General features: G+C 37.8%; 1 protein-coding gene and 1 pseudogene across 5 annotated transcripts in view; one reads left to right on the top strand and one right to left on the bottom strand.

Moving 5' to 3' along the window:
* SUGCT (succinyl-CoA:glutarate-CoA transferase) overlaps positions 1–26,267 on the top strand; it is a 798,083-nt gene that overhangs the window by 349,275 nt on the left and 422,541 nt on the right. The gene's annotated exons all lie outside the window — the stretch shown is intronic.
* On the bottom strand, positions 16–943 carry LOC109388802 (ribosome biogenesis protein NSA2 homolog pseudogene; annotated as a pseudogene).

The raw sequence follows: 26,267 nt of genomic DNA, 5'->3' as shown, positions 1-26,267 counted from the left end.
CCATTTTAATGTTCTTTACAATAGAATAAGCAGTTCTCTTGATGACTGCAGACATGTAAGCTGTTTGGTAATACTCAGAAACATCACAGTAAAGTGGTTTTCCCAGCTAGTGCAGTAAATATAAGGAGTTACTTTGTAGGAGCCTGCTGTCAAACCAATGAGACTGTGTTTATTGCATCCATCATTTTCAGGACTGTTGGTAACCTGGGCATATTTCCCCAAATGATCTTGCTTCCCGTGTCACAAGGCCCATCTCCCTCACGTTCACCTCAGTGAGCGTATCTTTGGTAATAACACCCAGAGCTGTATGCAGTGGGGAAGGGGGACTCTTCTTTACACCCAGCACTGGTAGGCAGAAGGTGGCTCCCAGCTAAGATGTGGTACATGAGCCTTCTGGAAATGGAAGCCCATCGGCCTGATGAATCTTTCATATTTAGATGGTTTTCGAGTAAAGCCATCTCCAGCAAAGCAGACTTCAGTTGCCATCATCTTCCACGCTTTCTTCTTTCTCTTTCCTGTTCAAATAGCCTTCATTCCTCTGCTTCTCCCTGGGCACGCACTTTGGGCAGAGGGACTTCCATTTTCCCGCTTTCCCTTTTCGTTTTTGTTTCATCATATTGGAAAGTACTTTAGCTCATGACTGTCCCTCTCTGCCCAGTAGATATGCAGGTACCACTCCTTGTGGATTCTTTTCATCTTATTTTGTTTGGAGTTTCTCTTTCCATGTATCTTGATAGTCTTTTTCATGTGTATTTTCGCAGCCTGGTGCTGTTTGTGGTAGAGCTTAACTTTGAGACCATTCATCATTTTTGCCTTCTTTGAACAGTTCATGAGCCTCTTGACCTTCCTTCTTTCTCTTTGTCTCATGGTAACACAAGTGATATCCATAGCGCTTATGGTGTGATCCAATATACTCGTTTTTTGGCATGGTTATGGCTGCCGAGTCGCTGGGCGCAGTGCCCCCCCCTCCCAGGCACAAAGAAGAAGCGAGATAGTCTTCTTTTTGTTTTTTGTATATAATCATCTTTATTATAATTCATAAATACACCAGAAATGGATATCTTTAAGAAGACAACTAGGTTCTCATGGGCCTCGGCTTTCTGTCCTTTCAGTCTTTAATTTTAATTTTATTATGACAGTTTTTCACCTCAGGCTTTCTGAAAGGGTCTCCGGGGCTCCAAGGTCCAAGGACAAATCTGTCTTAATAGAGCTGCCCATGCTCAGTGCCTTCTCAATTCCTTATAAATTCCAATGGGTTGCTTGACCAATGGAACATTCCATTACTGTACTGGTTCGGGTTCTGGGGCTATGCCTGAAAACTTACATTTCTATCCTCCTGTTATCCTTTTACTCTAAAGGGCAGTTACTTATGTTCCCAAAATGGTATCATCACTTTACCAACTCTTCCTGCCAAATAAAGGACCCAAAAGCATTGCCAACTGCAAACAAGTTATGTAAGGCTCTTCTTCTCTCTCCAAATGATGTTATTTGTAATCTTGAGTGAAGGCAAACCATGGCCTCACAGAGCGAAACTCTTCCCCCAAGAGGAGACAGTCTTCTTTTGATTTAAAAATGTAAAATCCAAGGGCCGCCGAGTGGCTCAGTTGGTTAAGAGCTCGCTCAAGAGTTTGAGCTCTGAGCAACAGCGGTTTGAGTCCCGGCCCAAGCTGAGCAGTGGTTCAGCTGCCAACAGGTGGCAGGATGGCTCAGCTAAAAAAAAAAAAAAAGTGTAATATCCATTTTTTGCTTAAGGTTTCTACAAAAACACACTAAATGTGGTCCATAGTTTTTGAACCCCTATTTTGAAACAACAGTGGTTTTCTATTTTTCATGTTTGGAGTGTTGGCTTGGTGGTTCTGCTGGATTTGGGGGATCCACTTATATGTTTCAGGGGACCCACCTAGGTTTTAGTGAGGTGATCGTCTAGGCTAGAAAGTCCAGGATGGCCTCACTTCTGTGTCTGGTTGGTACTCGCTGTTGGCTGCGTGGAGTGACTTGCATCTCGTCCTCATCTTTCTTGTCCTTCAGGCTAGAGGGTCTTACTGCCATGGTGGTGGTTGAACACATGTTCGAAGGGGAAGGCAGACGCTAAGAGGCCTCTTGAGGTCTGGGCTCTTGAACTTGCACAATGTCTCTTCCATCACATTTTACTTGTTAAAATGAGTCTTGAGGGCAGCCCAGATTCACACAGAAGACAATAGTTTATTTTTTAGAGAATTTCTTACAATCTTAATATACTAATGTGTGTCATGAATCCCTATGGTGAATTGTAGCAAGCAGTGATTTCCAAACTAAGTGACCGGAGAAACTTGCTTTTCTCCTTCCTATTCCACTATCCCCAACATATCTATTAACATATCAGGGGTGCTAGTGTGCCTTGGAACACAGGTTGGGAAGTCAGAGTATGTCATCTAATATAATTTAGGAAAATAAATACTGAAATAATACCAGATAGAATAATAATAATATATTATTATAATTATATAAAGTATACAATTATAATAGAACAATAATCTACCCAAAGAATAAACCACTGCAATTAAGCAGAGCTTATCTTAGATATTAAAGTTATAGGAAACCCTGGACTTGAATTTTCACAGGAGTTCTGAATTTTACTGTTATATTGCACTACAATAGAGTTATGTAGTTCTTGGATTAGATTGGATTATTTTATAATAATAGCAGAACAAAAGGACTGTGCATTCATGCTCTAGTTTAGCTCATAACATAAACAATAAAAGAATGTATAATTAATGCCAGAACTATCTGTGGTATGCTTAAAGATAAATTATTTAAATTCTTAAAGTAATTAAATTCAGCAATTACTTAAAGGTAGTAGAAGATTTAAGAATGATTCAGAAATAGCATAGGGTGGTATCTTAGTTTGGATTTTCCTGAGGCAGACCCTGATCCAGGGACTTGGGCACAGGTAATTTATTAGGAAAATTACCTCAAGAAATATAAATAAACCAGAGGCACTGTGAGGCAAGGAAGGGTGCCTTGATGGGCAGGGCATCATTGAGGGCAGCTGGGGCGCTGTCATGCTGGGGATACTGAAAGCTGCGTGGAACATGCTTCAGAATCATCTCAGCAGAGGATAGGCGTGCTGGGGCATTCATCCACCAGCTCCTACCTCCCAGTGTTTGAGGGCTGCCCCTGGGAGTGCAGCCCTGCCAAGTCCATGGCGCTGGAGAAAGTGGAGTGCAGGCCTTGGAGATAGGAGGCTGTCAGCAGGCTGGGACTGTGTCTGTGTAACTGCAGTAGAGCCCTGTTGGTCAGGGTACATGGGATGGAGCACAAACAGCCTCTGCAACTGTGTCAGAGGACAGGAAAGGCTGAAGGAATCATGCTTAACAGAAACTGAAGCTCAAAGTAGAGAGCTCAGCTCTCAATACTTGTCCTATTAGTTGTAAGATATTTTTTTAAAATTGGGGAATAATAATAATAATAATAATAATAATAATAATAATAATAATCCTTATCTCTAGAATTGTTGGAGAATTGAAAGGTGACACCCTCAGAAGAGGGTCTGGCATAGGGCAAGCACTTGATAGGAACCTGGCTGGGCAGCAGTGTAGTGAGGTGCTGGTCAGTATGTGGGTAACAGATCTGTCAGTGAAGCCTAAGCTTTCAGTCCCATTTGGCAGACATGGGGCACACTGACCTTCATTAAGTACAAACCCCAAAACATTTGCTTTTTTTAAATTTTATTTTATTAGTTTCAGGTGTACAAAACAATGCAATAGTTATTTTTTTCACCCATCACAAAGTGACAACCCCCTTCCCCAATCCACCCCCCCCACCCCCAATATCATACATATCTATTACAATTCCATTGACTCCACTCCGCACACTGTACTCCACATCTCATGACTATATATATACATATATATGTATATATATATATATATTAAATTATAGTTGACATATAATATTATTCAACGGCAGCTTCAGAAGTACAGTGCAGTGGTCAGGCCTCTACACCATCCATGAAGTCGTCTCCCTAATAAGACATGTGTCCATCTGGCACCCTAAAAAATATTTACAACATTATTGATTATATTCCCCAAACTGTCTTTCCTATCCCTGTGGCAATATTGCAGTTACCAATTTATGTTGTCTCGTCCCTTCCCCTTCTCCCTCATCCCCACCCCGTCCCATCTAGTAACCCTCAGTTTTTCCTCTGTGTCTCTGAGACTATTTCTGTTTACATTTCTCATTTATTCAGTTTTTTAGATTCCACATATAAGTGAGATCATATGGTATTTGTCTTTCTCTGACTGACTTATTTCACTTAGCATAATGTTCTCTAGGTCCATCCATATCATTGCAAATGGTACGATTTCATTCTTCTTTATAGCTAATACACCATTGTGTATTTGCTTTTTTAAACCCTCACTACTACTAAACCTCATCTGTCTTTGTGCATTTATTATCTTTGGACTTAAATATGATTTTCATTACTTTTGCTTCAAATAAAATTAATTGTTCAAACAACCTGAGTGCTGTCTCTATCCACTTCTTGTTTATTCACTTATCTGAGCAACATGACATCATCTGAGTCCTCATTTAGGTTCAGCAGCAGAAATCATCCTTTTTCCCCAAGATTGAAACTGAACTCTGGGTGTATCCTTGACTTACTTCAGATTCACACAGTTATGGCATTTCTCCATTTCTCCATGTTAACCACATTGATATTCTGAATGACCCTGTTAGTAGTGGAGGTGAAATTCAGGATCCCTTTGCCCGTAGTATTTCCCTCACATACCCGTTTAGAACCCAAACAAAAAAGAAAATGAGATTGGCTTGGTATTTCTTGCCTCTAAGAAAATCATAGTAGCTACTAATTCTTACTATTTACTTTTCTAAGAATTAAAAATGTGCTTTAAAGTCCTTCACTCTACAAATACATATTGAGCTCCCACTCTGCCAAGCATTATTTTGAGTCCTAGGGTTACTTTCCACAATTCAACATCAAATGAATAAAACCCAGATTCCTTATATTAAAAAAGGGACAATAATCATGCCTCCTTGCAAAGTCATTACTATGATTTAGTGAGATAATGGATGAAAGCACCTAGTACAGTGCCAGAGCATAGAAGGTAGTCCATATGTCAGTTTCCAGAGAGTGAACTCAAAAACTTCACCAATGCATTTATTGATCGACTCATTCATCTGTAAGTGCATACATTTATGAGATGGTAGAGCGTGGGGGGAGGTGAAAGACCATGGATTCTGGAGCTCATACTACCTGGGTTCTAATCCTGGCTCTGTCTCTTACTGACTGTGTGACCTAGGCAAATCACTTAAACCTCCGTAAGCGTTAGGCTCCTCATCTATCAAATGGGGACAATCATAGTATTTATGTTATAGGGCTGTTGGGCTGTTGTGAGTATTAAATACGTAATCTATGTAAAGTGCTTAAAACAGTATCTGGCACATAATATATGCCATATAACTGTCAACGACCAAATGTGAGGCTCTGTCCTGGTATAAGGGCTACACCAGGGAACAAGCCAGACTCATTTCCTGCCCTCAGTACGTACGGTTAGTGGGGATGCCCGTATTCTGTATGAAGTCATGAGACTGCTTTAATCGTCTGGTTTATTTGAAAGGATTTGAAAAATTTTGAAGCAAAAAGAATATGTTGAACATTTAGTTCTATTTACATATTGCCAAATTGTTTTGGAGTTTTGTTAATGTATATACATAATTAGACATAATTATATGCACATACAATTATGAGTTCTGTTTTTGAATTTGCTAAAGTATTTTTGTGTATATTGTATAAAGTGTGTAGTGTATATTGGTTATATATTTACTTTAAACTGCTTATGTAGTAACCTGTTGTATACATATTTTATAGTAGATGAAGACATTTTGTTATATCCTAGGCCTTTAGGTTATTTTTACTATTTTACTGCTATTAGAAGATTTGATTTGAATATCACTGTACAAATGGAATCATTCAAACCAAATGAACAGATTTATAATTCTTATTATTTTTAACAGATTGTTTTCAAGAAAATTTGAATTAATTTGTAGCAACTCAATAATGTGTTATCATTCATTTTCCCCACTTTGTACAGTATATAATGATACCTCAAATTGTTTAACTTGCATTTCTTAAATTATAAGTGGGGTCGAGTATGTTTCTTTGTAATTATTTATTTTCATCTCTTCCCTTTACATAAAATATTTTTATCCACTGATGAGTAGGCTCTGAATTGTTTAAATCCTTTTTCTATGCCATATTGAGGAGCAGGTAAAGGATGCAGGGGTGTTCAGCTCATGGAAGAGAGGACTTGGTAGAAGGGAATGACTGTTGTTTTAAAATGTTAAAGGACTGAGAAGAACATGGTATGGGGCTCCTCAGGATTCAGCAAGGATCAATGGGAGGAAATTTCCAGATGCAGACTCTAGGATGAATGTGAATGGTTGCGTTCTAACATTTACAGCATTGGCTCTCACCTGAAAGGAACCTTAGAATTTCCATCGAGAAAGGAGGCTGGTGTCGGAGAGGCTAGGGAGGATTGAGAAAGAGCAGAAAGATTGGGAAGCTGGAGTCCTTACTGAGCGATTTCTGACTGTGAGGTGAGTTGCTTCTGAAAGTCCTGTCCACTCCGGCAGAGCACCTCCTGTACTGTACACGTGTAAGAGCAGCTGGGTAACCACTTTTCTGGGTTTCAAGCATTGGAGGAAATTGCCAGGAAAATTCATTCCACCTCTGGGATACTTTGAAATAAAAAATAACATTTTATAGCTTATAACTCTTTTTCTTTATACCTTTTTCACGTTAGTGTATTGTGTACTGTAACAACATAATGTTGCTTTTCCTGAGACCTTTCATTCATGGAAGACACCAGATGAGGACATGGGTAAATTTGTGAAGCCGTAGATTTTCATGCTTCATTTGAAAATTTCCTTTGTTTAATAGATTTAAATTAAATTCAGTAGAGATATATTAAAAACAGGGTTATGAAATAGGAAAATTAAGGAGAAGATGCAGGCTTGCATTTCATGGTGTGTTGCTTTCTATTACTATATATATATATATATATATATATATATATATATATATAGTATTATATATATATATGTATATATATTTATTTCCCCATGTATAAGATGCTCCTATGTATAAGACTCACCTTAATTTTGGGGCCCGAAATTTGAAAAAAATGTATTACATGAAGTTATTGAACTTAAGTTTTATTCATCATAAAACTCATGCAACTCCTCATCACTTGTGGGAAATGCAAGTAAAAAAATCTACAACCACAGTATAAGACGTATCTAGTTTTTAGACCCCAATTTTTTTGAAAAAGGGTGTGTCTTATACATGGGGAAATACGGCATATATATATATATTTTTTAAAACATTTTATTGGGGAATCAGGGAATGGCAACAGACAAGTTGCTGTCCTTTTTGTTCTTCAGTCTAGTTGTGGAGGATATTGCTTCACTTTTGGTATTGTGATCATTGCGCTCTTCCCGGCTGAGGCAAATTGGTCACTGGCCATTGGACGGCAGCTCACGGCAGCTCATGCAGCTCACGCTGGCTGCTCACACTGCCTACCAGCCACTCACTGCTCATGGCAGCCCACTGCAGCCCCACTGCAGCCTACACCATTGCCGGCAGCCCAGCTTCAGGTTGAGCTGTTGTTCACCATCTTAGCTGTAAAGGGCACAGCATCACTGGCCCATGTGGGATCTGAACCAGCAGCACCACTGCTCAGAGCTCATGCTCCCAAGCCAACTCTTAACCAACGAGCCACTCGGCTGGCCCCATTACCATATATTTGGGTTTGGATTATGTTTGATACGATGCTGATGGTCTAAATGTGTGTTTTAATGTGACTTTTGGGACTATGAGAGATCAACCTCATAAATCAACTAGGTGATGTATTTTAATCCAGTGCAGGACTGGAATGAAGGAAGCAAGTAATGAAAATATGTCCATTGGTCAGGGGGTAAGAGGTTGAACTTGGCCATGAAAAAGAATAAAAACTGAATCACAAATGAGTGTCTTTTGACCTTAAAATGGCACCTGAATAGCATCCTATAAGGAAACTTCTCCAAATATCTTAAAAATAAAACCAGATGGTGATGGCAGAGGCAGCATAATGTTTGGATATTTCCAAATCTCCATATAGAAACAGACACAGCTACTAGAGAACAAAATGAGAAAAATGATGGAAAACGTTTATAACAAAATGACAAGGAGTCTTCTTGATCCCCTAAGTATGAGTAGGAACAAACCAAAACCCATGAGACATGAACAATATGAGTATTTGTAAGAGAGAAAGTAGGGGAAAGCATTGGGTTGTCTGATGGACCTGAGAACAGGTCCAAAATAGCCTACATGTATTCTTTGAAAGCACAGGGCAAATATGAAAATAACAACTAAAACTAGGAGTTAGTTGCAAGGGGTCCCTGGTAAGATCTGAAGAGACTAGGGTAGTATAGCCTCTATGAATTCTTGAAAATCACCCTCCAGAAACTGCAGGGAGAAACTGCAGGGAAACTGCAGGGAGTGAAATAAAAATAAAGCAGGATATAGACAAGAGAGATAAAGACAGAGAAGATACAGATAAAAGTGATAGAGGAGAATGGACTCAGGAAATTTTGAAAAGCAAAGCTACCATATATATTTTTTAACACTACACAAAGAAACTGAAGAGGGATTTCTGTGACAGTAGAAGGGCTATTTGAACCAAGCCACCTTATGAAATTTCAGGAAAACTAATTTGACATAAAAACTGCAGAGATCACATCTACAGAGATCATATCCTACACAAGGTTATTGTAAGATTTAAAAAAAGGGAATAAGCAGAATAATATCCCCAGAGGCAATGAAAACATTCCATAAAGACATGTTCATACAACAGATAAAAATGAACTAAAAGACATTGAAAATGATATAAGATGCGAAAGAACTATTTGACAAAGAATTAGAAAAACAGAAATTAAGTGAAAGAACTCAGGAAAGTATTAGACACAAAAGTAAAAAATTAAGATTAAATTAGAAGGTACACACATGAATCAACAACAGATAATTTTCCAGGAAAACAATGAAAATAAAGAAAAGTTTTATAAAGTGAGGGAAAGGGATATTTCAAGCAAGAATTTGAGAAAGTGTCAAATGTTGAAGACAACGAAAAATAGTCTAATATAAAAAAAATAGGCATTCTCATAGAAACAAAACCAAAGCATGGGAACAGAACAAATACTAGAAACAACAGTGTGTCCATAACCTCTGAAAACACAAGCTAATATACATAATGTCATTAAAGACATTTTCAATATATAAAACCAAAATAATATTATCTAATGTTTCCAGAATTTTAAGATCATTTCTGTATTTGAAGACAACTTCCTGGAATTAAAAAAATGAAATAATTTGAAGCTACATATTGAAATAACCCACTATGTATAATATTGACCTTCAAAATCAATGCTAAGACATAGTAAAATTATTGGACTTTAAAGAAAAATCTCTTTGGGCATCTAGGAAAAAGGAAAATATAATTTATAAAGGAAAGAAAATTAAAATTATCAGATTTTTTTCAGGAACAATACTTAACAGCAGAAAAACAGGTGTAGCATTTTTAAGATACTCAAAATAAGAAAACAAAGTTTTTTACATCTGCCAAACCTGACCTTAAAGTATAAGACACAAATTGTTAATAATATACAAGCACTGAGTAATGTACTAAAGAATGATCTTCAGTTAACAGAAATGATTAGGAAGATAGTGACTTGACCTAAAGACTGATAGTGAACCTCATTTACATATATATATATATATATATATATATATATATATATCTAAACGGAGTCAAAGGGAAATAATATAATATATAATATGTGATGAGTACATAGTCTGTAGATACTGAGATATAGTACATTAAACATGAGGGATAAAATTGGGGCAGCATAATTAAATTTTTAAAAAACGTCTTAACAGGTTGTGGTAGCATTAAGATAGTCATTCTGAGAATATGTGTATATGATGTAGGATAAAGCAAATGATTAATTATGTGATATTCTAATTCTATCATTACCTATGTCCTTGAGAACCAGAATTATTCTAAAAATTCTGTACATTTAAAATCACCATAAATAAGAGTTTAAGGTAAATACAAAACTGGTCTAATATTCTTTTTTTTTTTTTTAAAGATTTTATTGGGGAATTGGGGAGGGGAACAGACAAGTTGCTGTTGTTTTTGTTCTTCAGTCTAGTTGTGGAGGACGTTGCTTCACTGGCCCCAGTTGGCACCATCATTGCGCTCTTCCCGGGCAAGGCAGATCAGTCGCCAGCTTCTGGACGGCTGCTCACTGCGGCTGCTGGCCGCTCATGGCGGCTACTGGTAGCCCATGGCAGCCCACTGCAGCAGGGGCTGCAGCCTATGCCAATGCCGGCGACTCACGGCAGCCCAGCTCCAGGTTGAGCTGTTGTTCAGCATCTTAGCTGTGGAGGACAGTGTCACTGGCCCTCATATGTGGGATCTGAACCAGGGCCCTCTGGCGTCCCAAGCCAGTTCTTAACCAATGTGCCACCCGGCTGGCCCCTAACATTCTTAATGTAAAAAGACTTTCCACACATTAATAAGAAAAAGGGAAACTCAATAGAAATTGTTGAGATTATAGTTATACAGTTTTGTAAAACAAGATAACACAAATATAACCAAAAGCATCAGTAATTAGTGACATACCTTTTTTTCTCCTACCAAATTGGGGGAAATCAAATCACATGGTAAAAATAATAATACAGAATTACTATAAGAGAAAACTCTTATAGAATTCATTTGTCAACATTTTTTCTTCTCACTGAGACCTTCTGAAGTCACCCTATTAAAAGGTTCAACTCCATCATGGATGAGGTTTATTTTTCTGCTTTATTTTTCTTGATAGCACTTCCACAAATGTATACATTTTGCTCATTAATCTCCCTCTCCCCCAATAGGCGAGATCCAAGATGAGGGTTTCGTCTGCTTTGTTCACTGTTGCAGCCCTAGACAGCACTAGCACTTAGTGGGAACTCAGTAAATACTTGTTCAATGAATGAACATAAAAATGTTTTTAAATGATATTTTAAAGGATTTCCACTTCTAAGAATGAATCCTACAGAAACTAAATCATGTATAGAGATTTAGCTACAAGGAGGTTTATTAAAATAATATTCATGTACTTCAGGAAAATGAAATATAAAAATTCAAATAGTAGGTAACTGTTTCTTGACATGGACATATGATTGCCAAATTTACAATGGTTACAAAACATTATGATCTGCTCTTCTGTCAGTGGACACTTGAGTTGTTTCAACATTTTAGCTATTATGAATAATGCTGCTATGAACATGGGTGTACAGATACTGTACTATGTATTTACATAGTCAGACTATATAGCCATTGTATGTCATATTCTTTCTCTTTGATTCCATTTAGTCATATATATGTGTATGGCTCAGCACCAGTATTTAAGTCACTATCTTCCCAGTTACTTTGTTATCTGAAGCTCATTCTTTAGTAGATTCCGTGAGGCCCTGTTTTCAATTCTTCTGGGTATATACCTAGAAGTGGAATTGCTGGATCATATGGTAATTCTATTTTTAATTTTTTTAAGAACTACCATGTTGTTTTTCACAGTGGCTGTATCAGTTTGCATTCCCACCAGCGGTGCACAAGGCTTCCAATGTCTCCACATCCTTGTTAACACTTGTTTTCTGTTCCCCTCTCCCCCACCCCCATAAGTAGCCTTCTAATGGGTATGAGGTGGTATCTCATTGTAGTTTTTTTTAATGTATCATTTTACTTGTACACTTAAAAAGTTATACATAGAAACTTATAATACAGTTCTGTAAAACTGGGAGAACTGTCAGAGAAAAGGGAGGGTGTTACCTTTCATTGAGTGATCATTAAGGAAGTTAAGAGAAATAAAACAAAAACACAGTAAAATGTTAAAAGAAATTAAAGAACATTTTCCAGGTACAAATTTCATAAATACAAAACAAATTCACAAATTACTCTGAGGGCTAAATAAATATCTAGTTAATAAACTCAGACTTAATACCTCTAGCCAGCACTGGTACAAAACTTCAGGGATATAAAATTGGATTAACTCATGTGTAGTGTTGAAAGAATGTGCTCATTAAACAATTCTTAGACATACACACCTTTTTCTAAACTGTGCTATAATAGAAGATTTATCTATGCAGATAAATCTCCCTTAATATTACACTTCTAAGAAAAATCATGAATGAAAAAATGAATCATACGTGAAAAAATATTTTCCAAAATATGGGGACACATGAATCGTCTTAAAATGTACAAAAACCTTTGTAAATCAGTACTGTACCTAATACATGTATGAAACTTATTCGACATTATAGTATATTCTCAATTTTAATATATTAAGTGATCAGGAGAATGTAGGAAAGATTTCCTTTGCTACAATTTTGTTCAGTGTCATTGTAATTGTTTTGATTTGTATTTCCCTAATGATTAGAGATGTTGAACATTTTGTCATGTGTTTTGGAGAAATGTTCATTAAGTCCTATGCCCATTCTTGAATTGAGTTTTTGTTGTTGAGTTTTTCGAGTTCGTAATATACTCTGGTATTAACTCCTCATCAGATATATGATTTAGAAACACATTCTCCCATTATGTAGGTGCCTTTTTATCCCATGGGCAGTGTCGTTTGATCTACAATTTAAAAAATTTTTTATGAAGTCCAATTTGTCTATTTTTTCTTCTGTTACTTTTGCTTTTGGTGTCACATCCAATAAATTATTGCCAAGCTTTTGTCTTATGTGTTCTTCTAAGAGTTTTATTGTGTTAGGATGTCTTACATTTAGGTCCTTGATCTGTTTGAGTTAATTTTTGTATATAGTGTAAGGTAAGTGTCAGCTTCATTCTTTTGCATGTAGACATACAGTTTTACCAGCACCATTTGTTGAAAAAACTGTCCTTTCTCCCATTGAAAGGTCTTGGCACCCTTGTCAGAAATCATTTGACCATAAATGTGAGGGTTTATTTCTGGACTCTATTCTGTCTCATTGGTCTATTTTTATGCCAGTACCACACTGTTTTGATTACTGTTTCTGAACTGTGAATGATCATGTGTATGGTTTAAAATTATTAATGTGGTAATAATTAGTGTGAATCGAAAGACATAGTGGCTATTTAGCCTAGTAAGTATCTCAATGTGTTTAAGAGCCAGTTGTATGAAAAGCCCTGAGTGACCCTGAACTAGAAGGCAGTGACTGGATTCCCTGGGTGGACTCTTACTTCATATTTTGTGTGGCCTGTGAGTTGACATGCAGAAAAAAGAGAGAGCTAGTGCATGCTGGGTGAAAAAGGATACTTTAACCATAATTTATCAGTAACATGAGTATGTAGAGATAAATTCCTAAGAGGAAATAAGGTCTATGGAAATTACAGGAAATATTAAAATTGTGATTCTGTTTATGGTAGAAACACCAACAAATTTCAACTGTTTTTCTGTAGGTTATAGAAGTGTCATAGGCCTGTTTATAGTTACTGCATTGTGGACTTCAGCCTGGATCTTATGGAATCTCATTGGTTTGGTTTGGGTTTATTCAGATTTGTCCAAGAGACATTTCCTATGGGCAATACATTTATGGAATGTAGCCCTGTACCAAATTTTTGCTTCCAAAACTTCTATTTAAGTTTCATCTCCCTCCTTGTCAACAGTTTGCCTGCCTAGAAATGTTAGTGTGGTTTTATTTATTGAACACTAATGTACCACTTAATTGGACTATGCACTGTTCTAAACACCTTCAGTTTATTAATTCATTTAATTCCCTATGACAAGCTTATGAGCTATATATTATTTCTTAAACCAACATGAAAAGCAATAACCCTAAAAGACAAAGAGTAATAATATGTCTACATTAAAATTCATAGTTTCTGTATGAAAAAGAAAATAAAGCTAAAATAGAGCTAGTTTAGGAGAAGAAATTTGAGTTGCATATAACTAATAAAGGATTTGTATCTAGACTTGTTGACCATGAGAATGAACGTACCTCTTGAGAAGGGCTCCTGGTGGCTAATTTGGCCCCAATTTAAAAACAGAACCTAGCAGCCATTGCTAACAGGGGCCTCTCATGCACGCCACACTTCAGGAAGCAGCTGCACTGAACTGCCTGTCTGCCTGCACTGTGTTCCTGCCTTGTGAGCAGACCCTTATAAAGGATCTCCTAGCATCCTAAATCAGCCAGTGGACTAGAGACCTGCTCCCTCCCGTCAGAGCTACACAGCTGTAACCTAATTTGCATCTTCATCAACCAATCAGAGAGGCTCCATTCCAACTGATCAGGACAGTGCTCTTTGGATCAATCAAACTGTGAGGATTTGGAGTCCACATTTGCATGGGAATGGACCAATCAGAGATCAGGGCTGGGGACTTGTCTCTATAAGTTAGGTCTCTTCTACCTAAGAAGGGACCTAACTTATAGGTCCCAGTCATTTTCCATAAAGACTGTTTCCCTGGTTGGAGCTGTAGAATGGGAGCTGTCTTGCCTGAGTGGAGCAGAGCAGAGCTGAGCTGCAACACCAGGACCACATGCCCCAGGGCCGCCTCACTCCAGGGTCGCCTCACAGCTGTGCTGTTCACAGCCATGCTGGATAATAATTGAGCTGTATCACAACTGAGCTGTTGCACAGCCACAGTTGAGCAGTTTGCACTTCATAAAGTCTCCCCCTTTAGTGCACCCCAAATTGGGGCTCCTGTTGTGGCTGAACAGGCACCAATGACCATTGGTTGACAATTATGCAAATATTTCTATAAGTCAATAAGAAAAGAAAAACAGTCCAGCTGAAAAATGGGTGAAAGATATGAAGAGGAGAGAAACAATAGGAAAATAACCCATCTAATAGCCCGTAAGCTTATGACTAGAAGCTTAATTTCTCCAATTGTGAGAAATGAAACTTGGTTTAGAGTAACCATGAGATGTCATGCCACTTCTATCAGATTGGCTAAACTTTAGTGTAACAATAACAAGTTGGTGAGAATATGGAGCATGGTAGAATCAGAAAGTGGCATCAGCCACTTTGAAGAGCAGTTTGGCAAAATCTAAGACAGCTAAAGATGTGCCTGCTGTATGACTCAGCAATTCTACATCTGCATCTACATATACTTTAGAGAATCAATCCCATATGAGAAAGTATAAGATGCCAGTGAAACACTGTGTGTGATATTAACAAACTGAAAATAATGAACCATTTGTAGGAGAAAAGATAAATTTTAGAATATTTGTACAGGAATGTGCTCAGTGGATAAAATGAGTGAGCTAAATCTACATGTATGAATATGCATAGATCCTGAAATTCAGATGTTCAATAAGAAATGCAAGTGTAAAGTTTAAAAACACACATGATATTTGCATTGCTTATGGATTCATCCAAACAGATACACACATATGTAATATAAATAAAATAACGTGAACAGAGAGATGCACATGAACTTTAGGATGGTGGTTACTTCTGAGAAGGAAAAGAATAAGGTTGAGTTGAGGTACAAAAGAGGCTTTGCCTGTGTATAACATTTTATTTCTTAAAGATATGAAACAAATATGCTAAGATGTTAACATTTTGATAGTGTGGGTAGGTGAGGGAACATCAGTACTTATATTACTTTATTTTCTGTAGTTTTCTATTCCTACGCTTTTTGGCTTATTTGAAATAGTAAAATAAAAAATATATTTAATAATTGAAAAACTAGCTCTAGTGGGTAATATTTCTTAATTTTTATTTAAAGATCTTTTGGAAGCATTGCTGTGATACTAAGATAAACTTCCAAAAACTTTTGAATTATGTGGACAGGATGTTTTCCCAAAGTTTTACATTCAGTTCTTACTGGTTTATAGTGTAAGGTGTTTTATAATTCTCCATTGTTTTTGTTAAGTCTCTGTAGGATGATTACTTAGTTTTCTGGGTTTTTCACAAAATTATTTGGAGTGTAAAGGCACAGCTTTCCAAGTCTAGTCTTCTGTATATCACGAAGGTGGTGTGTTAAGAGATCTGTCTGTCTGCTGTCTTGGACAGCTACCCTCGTAGTATAAAAAGAAAATACACAATTGTAATTACATTCATTTGTGTAAGGTGAGGAAATTGTATGCAAATTTTAAAAGATTATGGGTTTGGGTTATACAAATATCAAAACATACTTTCGGAAAACTTAGGTTGGCAAATCTACAAGTCTACCATAAAGATAGTAGAGGAAAAAGACAGGTAAACCTTTCTACTTATGCATAAATGTATGAAATTTTTTTTGTAAATTCTATTTCCAGTTGTAGTGCTTTTGTAACATAAAGTCATGTTTTAATATTTGGATTCTCATATAAAACCTCTGAAAAGACAACTAACTAGACTTCTTCAAATAACCTACATTTTTGGAGCCTAAGTTTTTATGTGGGAAAATAATTGACAGGATTCAAAGATTTAATCTTACCAGAGTCTCCATATAAGTTTGTCCTTGAAATACTTTTCTTTTTTTTTTTGAGATTTTTAAATTTTATTTATGTATGTACATACAATTTATTTTTAAATCAAATTTATTGGGGTGACACTGGTTAATAAAATTATATAAGTTTCAAGTGTACAATTCTATAATATATCATCTGTATACTGCATTGTGTGTTCACTATCCAAAGTCAAATCTCCTTCCATCACCATATATTCGACTTCCTTTCCCCTCCACTTTTTCCTTTGTAACCACTAAACTGTTGTCTATGTCTGAGTTTTTGTTTGTTTTGTTCATTTGTTGCTTTAAGGTTATATCCCACATATGAGTGAAATCACATGGTTCTCAACTTTTTCCATCTGACTTATTTTACTTAGCATGTTTTTTCAAGATCCATCTATGTTGTCACAAATGGCAGTATTTCATCTTTTCTTTCTCAGTAATTTTTTATTGTGAAATAAACATTTTTTAAAAATTAGTTTCAGCTGTACAACACAGTGCAATAGTTATACTTTTTACCCCTCAAAGTGACAACCCCCCTCTCCCAATCCAATGCCCCACTTCCCCCCATATCATACATATCTATTATAATTCTCTTGACTCCACTCCCACACTATACTCCATGTTCCATGACTACATATATATTCAATTATAGTTGACATACAATATTATACAACATCAGCTTCAGGTGTACAGTGCAGTGATCAAGCCTCTACCCCATCCATGAAGTGGTCTCCCTAACAAGACATATGACCATCTGACACCCTACAAAATATTTACAACATTATTAATTATATTCCCCGAACTGTCTTTCATATCCAAGTGGCAATATTGTAGTTACCTATTTATGCTGTCTAATCCCTTCCCCTTCTCCCTCATCCCCACCCCCTCCCAACTAGCAACCATCAGTTTTTCCTCTATATCTCTGAGACTATATCTGTTTACTTTGCTCATTCATTCAGTTGTTTAGATTCCACATATAAGTAAAGTCATATGGTATTTGTCTTACACCGACTGACTTATTTCACTTAACATAATAGTCTCTAGGTCTATCCATATCTTTGCAAATGATACGATTTCAATCTTCTTTATAGTGGAGTAAACTCCATTGTATAAATGTACCACAGTTTCTTAATCCAGTCGTTTACCAATGGGCATTTCGCTTGTTTCCAAGTCTTGGCTATTGTAAATAGCGCTGCAAAAAACATAGGGGTGCATATATTTTTTTGAATTAGCGTCTTGGGTTTCTCTGGATAATACCCAAGAGTGGAATTGCTAGGTCATACGGTAGTTCAGGTACCCAGTTTTTTCAGGTACCTTTGAAATACTTTTCTGTTGTGACCAAAAGGGGGAAAAATTCATGAAACCAAGAGGAATATGATTTCTCTGTTGCTGTAAACTTCATTCTATTTTCTGATCAAGGGACTGTGCAAATCACAGAAAGAAGTATCGTTGAGCATCTCATAAAGTGTAGCAGGAGATAAGAGTAAAGGAAACCTTTCACTTGTTCCAAGTTGCTGTCACTGACTTTTTCTTTTAATCGAGGTAACGTTAGTAACATTATGCAAGTTTTAGGTGTATAATATTATAATTTGATATCTGTATGCTCTATTGCATGCCTGTCACCAAAAGTCTAGCTTCTTTCTGTCACCATAAACTTGACTCCCTTTACCCAATTTGCTCTCCCCCACCCTCCTTCCCCTTGGTAACCATGATTCTGTTGTTTGTATTATGAGTTTGTCTTTCTTTTGTTTGTCACTGTTTTTAATATTCCATATGTGAGTGAAATCATGTTTTTTGTTTTTTCCCATTTGTTTATTTTACTTTTCATAATACTCTCAAGATCCATCCACGTTGTCATAAATGTCACTGACTTTTAAGTCACCAGATTTTGTCCAGGGGCACCCCAGGCCTCTTAGGGAAAGGAGGCCTCTTGCAGATATGAACACAGCATCAGCCTCAGTCGGCATTCTTTCATTACTGACAGAAATTAAGGCTTTGGACTTGTCTTAACCATTAGGATGAAACAAAAATACAAGATTAAACCTTTGAGGCCTCTCCACAAACTATATTGATTTTTGTACCTTTTCTAAAAAATATTTCTTATTTTTCAATGACAGTTGACATACAATATTATATTAGTTTTGTTGTACAACAGTGATTACACATTTATATAACTTACGAAGTGATCACCTTGATCAATCTAGTACCTATCTGGCTCCATACATAGTGATAGTTATTACAATACCACTGAGTATATTTTCCATGCTATACCCTACATCCCCATGACTACTTTGTAGCTACCAATTTGTACTTCGTAATTCCCTCCTCCCTTTCACCCATCCATCCCCAGCCTGGCAACCATCAAAATGCTCTCTATATCTATGAGCTTGTTTCTGTTTTGTTGTTGTTGTTGTTGTTTGTTTGTTTGTTTTAAAGTTTATTGGGATGACACTTGTTAGTAAAGTTACATAGGTTTCAGGTGTACAGTTCTATAATACATCATCTATATATCACATTGTGTGTTCACCACCCAGAGTCAGTTCTCTTTGCATCACCATATATTTGATCCTGTTTACCCTCATCTACCACCCCCTAGCCTCTTACCCTCTGGTAACCACTAAACTATTGTCTATGTCTATGAGTTTTTGTTTCTTCATTTGTTTGTCTTGTTCTTTTGTTGTTTTCAGTTTTATATCCCATATATCAGTGAAATCATATGGTTCTCTACTTTTTCTGTCTGACTTATTTCACTTATTATAATAATCTCAAAGTCTATCCATGTTGTCACAAATGGCACTATTTCATCTTTTCTTATGGCAGGATAGTTATTCCATTGTGTATATATACCACATCTTCTTTATCCAATTATCTATGGAAGGATACTTTGGTTGTTTCCATGTCTTGGCCACCGTAAATAAAGCTGCAATGAACATTGGAGCACATATATCTTTATGGATAAATGTTTTCAGATTTTTTGGGTAGATACCCAGGAGAGGGATTCCTGGGTCATATTGTAATTCTATTCTTAATTTTTAGAGGAACCTCCACACTGCCTTCCATAGCTTGTTTCTGTTTTGATAATTTGTTTATCCTGTTCTCTAGATTCTGCACATAAGTGAAATCATATGACATTTGTCTTTCTCTGTCTAACTTACTTCATTTAGCACAATACTCTCTAGGTCCATCCACATTATTGTAGATGGCAAGATCTCATTTTTTTTTATGGCTGAGCAATATTCCATTGTATATATGTAGCACCTCTTCTTTATCCATCCATCTACAAATACCTAGACTGCCTTCACATCTTGGCCATTGTAAACAATGCTGCAATGAACATATGGATGCACATATCCCCTCGAAGTAGTGTTTTGTGTTTCTTCAGAAAAATACCTAGAAGTGGGATTACTGGATTCTTCTTTGTCTCTTGTTATAGCCTTTGTTTTAAAGTCTACTTTGTCTGTATAAGTATTGCTACACCAGTTTTTGTTTTCGTTTCCGTTTTCATGAAATATTTTTTTCCATTTCTTTATTTTCAGTCTGTGTGTGTCTTTTGATCAGAAGTTAGTCTCTTGTAGACAGCATATGTGAGGATCCTGTTTTCTTATCTATTCAGCCATGTTATGTCTTTTGATTGAATGCTTTTAATCCCTTTACTACAATAAAAAGTAATTGTTGATAATTATGTAGTTAATTATTGCCATTTTATTAATATTTTTTATCTCTCTCTCTCTCTCTCCCTCCCAACCTTCCTTCCTTCCTTTACCTCTCTCCTTCCCTCCTTCCCTTCCTTAAAGAAGTTCCTCTACTATTCCTTGTAATACTGGTTTGGTGGTTGTTGAGCTCCTCTAGCTTTTTCTTGTCTGGAAAGCTCTTTATCTGACCTTTGATTCTAAATGATGGCTTTGCTGGGTAGAGTAATCTTGGTTGTAGGTCCTTACTTTTCATCACTTTGACTATTACATGCCAATCTCTTCTGGCCTGCATCATTTCTGTTGAGAAATCAGCTGACAGTCTTATGGGAGCTCCCTTGTAGGTAACTAATTGCTTTTCTCTTGTTGCTTTAAGATTCTTTCTTCGCGTTTAACCTTTGGCATTTTTCTTATAACGTGTCTTGGCATATGCCTCTTTGGGTTCATCTTGTTTGGGACTCTCTGTGCTTCTTGGGTTTGAATATCCATTTCCTTTGCCAGGTTAGGAAAGTGTTCTGTCATTTCTTCACAAGGATTTTCAATTCCTTGCTCTCTTTCTTGTTTTGGTGCCCTAATAATGTTAATGTTTGTACACTAGATGTCCCAGAGGCCACTTAAACGGTCCTAATTTTTTTGGATTCTTTTTTTTTTCTGTTCTATTTGGGTGTTTTCTGATACCTTATCTTTTACATCACTGATTTGATCCTCTGCTTCATCTAATCTACTATTGATTCCCTCTAATGTATTCTTCATTTCAGTTATTGTATTCTTTATTTCTGTTTCTTTTTTATGTGTTCTATCTTATTTTTATGTTTTCTGTATCTTTGTTGAAGTTCTCCCTGAGATCATTAAGCATTCTCATAACTAGTGTTTTGAACTCTGTGTCTGGTAGATTGCCTGTCTCCATTTTGTTTAGTTCTTTTTCTTGAGCATTGTTCTGTTCTTTTATTTGGGACATGTTTCTTTGTCTCCCTATTTTGGCTGCCTCCCTGTGTTTATTTCTTTTCTTTCTTTTTAAAAAAAATATTTTATTGGGGAGTTGGGGGAGGGGAACAGCGCTGGGGAATCGGGGGAAGGGGAACAGACAAGTTGCTGTCCTTTTGTTCTTCAGTCTAGTTGTGGAGGACGTCGCTTCACAAATACCATGTTGGTATTATCATTGCGCTCTTCCCGGGTGAGGCAGATCAGTCGCCAGCCGCTGGACAGTCATTCACAGTGGCTCTTGCCAGCTCACATCAGCTGCCAGCCGCTCACGCTGGCTGCCAGCCACACACGGTAACTTATGGCAGCCCACTGCAGCAGGGGCTGCAGCCTACACCATCACCGGTGACTCATGGCAGCCCAGCTCCAGGTCGAGCTATTGTTCACCATCTTAGCTGCAGAGGGTGGTGTCACTGGCCCTCATGTGGGATCTGAACCAGGGCCCTGCTGCACAGAGCTTGTGTCCCAAGCCAGCTCTTAACCAATGTGCCACTCGGCCAGCCCCCTGTGTTTATTTCTATTAGGTAGGGATGCTGTGCCCCCTCATCTTAGTAAAGTGGCCTTATGTAGTAGGGATCCTGTGGGACCCAGTGGTGCAGTCTCCCTGGTCACTAGAGTTGGTGCTCCAGGTGTGTCCCTTGTGTGGTTTGTGTGTGCCCTCCTGTTGTAGTTGAGCACTGGTTGCTGTTTGCATATCAGTGGGAGGGATTGATACTTAGCCTGATTGGTTGTGAGGACTAGCCATGACTACAGTGGATGAGCTGTTGTGCAGGGGTTGACCTTATGGGGCAGGATTTACTTTAGCAGGGCTGTGGTGCCTGCCCAGTCTGCCTTTTGGGTGTGTCATTTGTGGAGGTAGTTGGGCAGTCTCTGATGTGATCTGAAGCTGGCCACTGGTTCTTTTGTACTCGGAGGCTCTTGAGAGGGGCTCTGGTGCAGGCCAAGTTTATCTGTAGCCTACGCCCTGTCTGGACCCACTTGTTATGAGCTACAAAGTGAACTGCAGGTGGTTGCCACTTGTATTGAGTTTGGAGGTTCCTGAAGAAGCTCAGCTGAAATCGAGTCTGGCTGCCTCTAGTGCTGTGGTTGGGGCTACTTAGCAAGAGGTATGGGGCATGCTAAGGCTAGATGCTGCCTATTTGGAGTTTGTGAACCTTTGAGAGATTTTAGAAAAGTCTACAGCATGAACCAAGACAGGTTGTAGTTGTTTGTATGGAAAAGACACTGGAAGCAGCTTGGGTAGGCCCATGATTTGGGTGGGGCTGGGTCTCAGGTAATCACTACAGCTGGGCAAATGGCATTATGTTAGCTAGGTTGATGGAGATTCAGATATGGTGTTTTTCTGTTAGTGCAGACTGGTTGTGGGGAGGGTGGAACAAGGAAATAATGGCTTCTGCCAGCACTTCTGTCTGGGAAAAAGCTGCTCTCACTGCCTTCACCTTGAGGCTAGAGAATTGAGTTTCTCTCTATATGTCCCTGGAGCCATTCAAGCTGCTGCCCCAGTACTGGAGCTCAGAGCGAGTGAGTACATCAGTAAGTCCGTTCACAGCCCCTTTAAGAGAAGCCCCTGGGACTGCAGCCATGCTCTGGCTAACTCAGCCACAATCTCTGCTGGTTTTCACAGCCTGAGTTGTGGGAACTTTCTTCCCGATACTGGAACTGTGGACTGGGGAGACTAGTGTGGGGCAGGGATCCCTCACTCCTCAGGTGGACCTCCACAGCTGGGATATCCCTCCCAATTTTTAACCACCACAGGTGGGTGTGGGACCATTCCTTTCTGTGTCTCTGCCCCTCCTGCCAGTGTTGAGGTGGCTTCTTCTTTAGTTGTAGGACTCCTGTTCAGCAAGACTTCAGGTGATTCTCAGTGATGGTTGTTGTGTAGGTGTAATTTTGATGGGGTTGTGAGAGGAGGCAAGCACAGCATTTACGTACCCCGTCATCTTGATTGCAACTCTGAAGTTGGTACCTTTTTAAATTGTTTCAACTATTCTCATTGCTATTACTCCCTGCCTGGCTTGAACTCTTTGCATTGTCACACCCTACTATGGGATCTCCAAGTGTAATAAAGACAGGTAGGGATTCCTGATACTGGTGTCATCACCAATCCCCAGGAGCTTCAGTACAAACACTGATGTTTTTCAGATGAAGAAATAAATGATAGGGCCAGCCGAGTGGTGCGTTGGTTAGGAGTTGGCTTGGGACGCCAGCTCTGAGCAGCAGGGCCCCGGTTCAGATCCCACATGAGGGCCAGTGACGCTGCGCCCTTTACAGCTAAGATGGTGAACAACAGCTCGACCTGGAGCTGGGCTGCCGAGAGTTGCTGGTGATGGTGTAGTATGCAGTGAGGCTGGCCGGCAGCTGGCATGAGCTTTCGTGAGCAGCTGTCCAATGGCCAGTGACTGACTGCCTCAGCCAGGAAGAGTGCAATGATCGTAATACCAACATGGGCCAGTGAAGCGACGTCCTCCACAACTAGACTGAAGAACAAAAGGACAGAAACTTGTCTGTTCTCCTTCCCCGATTACCCAATTAAAAAAAAAATCTTAAAAAAAGAAATAAATGACAATGAAATAATATATATATTTTAGAATTCCTAGAAGCTTAGACTTTTTATCTTTAAATTTTTTAAAATTATTTTTTCAGATTGAAATATAATTGACATATAACATTAGTTTTAGGTGTACAACATAATGATTTCATATATATACTTTTGTAACTACCAAATATCTGAGAGATGATTGACAATAAATAGGACTTGCTATTAAAACTATTAAAATCCTGTCTTTGGATTTGCAATTATAGACGTATTTTATTATTTATATTTTATGTGACATTCCTACTAAGTAAGCATCATTTGTTGGGTACTTACTATGTGCTAAGTGCTGTGCTAAGCAATTTATAACTAATTATAATTTGCTTAGATGAGAAAATTGTAGCTCAGAGAAGTTAAACAATTTACCCATGGTCTCAGAGCTAGGTCAGGTTAGGATTAAAATTTGTGCTTGTCTTTTCAATAAATTTTATTAAATGATATTTTATTATCTTTTATAAGTGGCAGCAGTGTATAGTGAGATGACTTCTGAGCCTGAAAAGCAAAGATTTGAGTGTGAATTCCAATAATGCTTCAATTTTTTCATCTTCAAAATAAGAATAATTTTCCCTTTCTCATAGTGTTCTTGAAAGGATCAGATTAGAAAATGGTGACAAATTTTATAAGACATTATGGGACCATAGGGTTGATCTGTGGTCAGTGGTAAACAAGTCAGGAATAGCTGGGGTTCAGGCAAGTCACCTGGTACAGAGTTAACCTCCGTCTTCCCCCAAATAGTAGCTCAGCTGCCAAAGGCTTAGGTGTGGCACTGTGTGCTAAATTTGATTGGACTGGTGCTGGCATCTAGACTGCCTGACTCTATTGAAGAAACACAGAGAAAGACTATTTCAAGACCCAACCAGCTGAGAGGTTTGAGCCTTCTGATCCATACACTTCTACTTGCCTTCTCTATGCCCTAGTTTCCTCAATCATGGGGATCATCAAACTTACCTCATGGGCTAATGAGGACTAGAAATAATATATACAAAGTATTTCTACTGGTGCCTGGTACAGAAAAGGCTCTTAGTTAAGAGTAGCTTCAAGCTGCTATGCTTCCTGTTTTAGCTCTCTGTGGGACTGGCCTTCAGTAGTATGTCACTCACAGAGCTTTGTCTGGTCTGCTGTCCTAGACTTTGCTGTCCACAGAGTCAGGGTAGAAAGTGGTGGTTAACTCATGGACTTTGGACCCAGGTAGACTTCCAGCTTTTCTGCTTAATGTTGGTATGAATTTAAAAGTTACTTAAACTTTCTAAACCTTGGTTTGCTCATTTTGAAATGAGCATGATGATGGTGCCTACCTCACAGGATTGTTGTTGAATTAAATGAAATAATTTATATAAACTTCTTAGCACAGAACCTTGTACTTGGTAAATGTTTCAATAGTTTCTTTGATTTGAAAAATTGTGAATGTTATGAACTGATATTTCTATTAAGGTTATATAGATAGGTGCTGGGACAGTGATCAAACCCAAATCTATCGACATTTCACACTTTCCTAGTGTACCTCACTTCCTGTGTATATTTGAATACTTCCAATAACCTGTGTTCCCTGTTACTAGAAACATTTCAGTATACATAATATGATGATTTTGTAAGATCATAGAAAACAACAGATGATTTTTAAGGTCCTTTGAACTCTGGAGATCATATAATTCTCTGGATAATGTAGGCAGACCCTAAATTGAAACATTATGTTTTAAGCATTTATTTGTAAGTTGTTGTGAGTTTGAAATTTAGTTTTCATGAGACATACTTCTATATAGAATTTAGAGATTAGTGTAGATGAAGAAGGGAGAAGAGGAGATGCTGTGATAATTACAAGTTGTGATAGGAAAATACAGTGAATGTTTAAATAAAAAATTATTACAGTAAAAGACACATTGCCACTAATCCTTCTCAAAATATCCCCCTCCCCCCACTTTGAACACACTTATCCCATCCTTCTTGTCACTTTCTGAAGCAGTTCTGGAAGTCCTCTTTTGTGAGTGTCTTCTTGAGAAGACACTCCATCATGAGAACGCTCCATTTCACACATCACTTATGGTATGGCTACTATTTCTGTCAAATGAAAACATTATGGTGTGTTCTCATCCACCTTATTCACCAGATCTGGCACCATGTGACTTCTGGTTCTTCTCCAAAGTCAAAATAATTCAGGACATCAAGGAAGCCACAACAGCATAACTAAAGACACTCATGAAAGAGGACTTCCAGAACTGCTTCAGAAAGTGGCAAGAACAATGGGATAAGTGTGTTGGAAGCAAGGGGGAGTATTTTGAGGGGGATTAATGGCAATGTGTCTTTTACTGTAATCATTTTTCTAATTTAAAATTCATATTTTTTATCACACCTCATACATATAAACTAAGAGCCTCCAATTGTCTTCCTTCTTCCAATCTCCATATCTAAATAAAGCTTTGTATACATTGCTCTCTCTCAACAACATTTTAGGAGAAAATAATCCACCCCAATAATTCAAGCTAATGTGATTGAGACCCTCTCATTCTTCCCAAATA

Source organism: Hipposideros armiger, unplaced genomic scaffold (genome assembly GCF_001890085.2).
Source record: "Hipposideros armiger isolate ML-2016 unplaced genomic scaffold, ASM189008v1 scaffold_208, whole genome shotgun sequence".
NCBI lineage: Eukaryota > Metazoa > Chordata > Mammalia > Chiroptera > Hipposideridae > Hipposideros > Hipposideros armiger.
The sequence above is the reverse complement of the archived record's forward strand: the minus strand, read 5'-3'. Positions and strand labels throughout refer to the sequence as shown.